Source organism: Tupaia chinensis, unplaced genomic scaffold (genome assembly GCF_000334495.1).
Source record: "Tupaia chinensis unplaced genomic scaffold, TupChi_1.0 Scaffold144991_2, whole genome shotgun sequence".
NCBI classification, from domain to species: Eukaryota; Metazoa; Chordata; class Mammalia; order Scandentia; family Tupaiidae; genus Tupaia; species Tupaia belangeri.
In genome coordinates this window covers 739,387-741,255 of record NW_006204851.1, presented here as the reverse complement: position 1 = coordinate 741,255, position 1,869 = coordinate 739,387, and positions in this window count along the sequence as shown.

The window sequence follows — 1,869 nt, the reverse complement described above, 5'->3', positions numbered from 1 at the left end:
AAATAATCTGTGGTCTAAAAAAAAAAAAAAAGAAAGAAAGAAAACCAACTAAGATGATAAGGAGTTACTGCCTTTTAGAGCTGGCTGAGACAGGGTCTGAGCAGACAGCAGGCAATTTCCTCTATCAGTCCTGAGCTGCGGTACAGCCCACTAAACATAGCTAATAGGCATTAGGAACAGTCTGCCTGTGTAGGGTTCATCCATTTAACAAAGCCAGGCACACCGTGCCTTATGAACGCAAGCTGTGTTTAAATCTAAGCCAGCGTTTAATTTATCACTATCTCAGTTCACCTTTATGTCATCCAAGTTTTCATGGAAGAGGATGTTCTTTTAGAAGAAGTAAATTTATTGACTACCATAAATATAAGTTGTCACCTCATCTCAAAGTGTTCAGGTTTGGCATTGCTTAAAACATTTCTCTTTTAGAGAGAAATTCAAATGTACTTTAATTGTACAAGTTGTGTTTTATCACTGTGTATTAGAGGAATAGAAGAATGAAGATTAAACTTAGATGAGTACTAAGACAAAAAAAAAAAAAAAACCACTACTAATGACCTACAGATAATATTAACTAGATGAGTGGGTTTTAAAAGTCAGTATTTTATTTTATTTAAGTTCTGAAAAACAAATTTAGCCTTTATTTAATGCAGCTACACAATTAGTAATCCTAGCCATAACAATTTGGTGAGGGAAGTACTGTCATCATCAGTTTGTGCATGAAGAAAACAAACCACTGAGAAGACACAGTATCTGCCTTTCAGTGCAAGTCTTCTGACAGCCAGCATTTTAAAAATTCATACTGTTGGGGCCAACAGATGACATGGTGGTTAAAGGCACTGGACTCCCACATGGCCAAAGGTGGCTTTCTCTCTCTCTCTGTCGCTCTTGCCCTGTCTCTATCTCTGGTCAAATGAAAATAGATAAATAAAGTTAAATAACATATTTTTTTTTAAATTCATACTGTTATTCATTCTGAACAAAAGCTTTTATTAGTACATACTGTACTAATTGTAGCACGTGATGCTTCAGTAGAAGACAAAGAATGGTTCTCAATCTACATCCCGTGTTCTGTTTATTGGTCTACCATTTTTCTTGGATGCCATATTTTAGGTGCTGGGGATTCTTAGATTGTAGTTTGACCTCTTTGGACATCCAAGCCAAAACCCCACAACTTAGACCAGAGTTAATGTATCCTAAAGTGTATTCTCATGCTGAGGTTTTCACCCTATTTTTTGGTCATCACAGGCAAAATGCATAAATATTAAAAAGAGACAAAAGAGAGTGATAAAACAAGCAAAAAAAGTGATACCTAAAAATGTAAATAGGAGAGAACGAAACATAGTCTTGAAAATCATATTAGCTACAAAAAAGTCAGATGAGTCAAAGTTTCTGTGAGTTTATATAAACTATATGTTACTGCTCTCCTCAGTGAAAGCCAGTGTTGCTGGACCTTCAAGGTTATCATTCATTGTGGGGAAGCTCAGGGATAGCCATTAGGTACATGGAAAGCCCAAATATTGAATCATTGCTCGTCTCTAAGAAAAGGAGAGGAATCTTCTTCAGGGCCTCAGTAATCATCTATGGACTAGTGGACTTGCTATATTCTATTCTAAGAACACTAAGAAATCCAGATAGGAAGTCAATATCCAGGAAACATGCTGGCAGATAACAGGGTTCCAACTATGGGGCTAGAGGTTTATAACAAAATTCTTGTCCCAAATGAACACAGACACAATGGAACTGGAGATACTAGGTAGTTAGGCCACACTAACTGAACAATAGAGAAACAAAGCTGCAGAGCAGTTATTAGCACTAGAACACAACTTTAGGACTTGTCCCAAGCAAGGCTAACCTAGTGTTCTTTCCTAG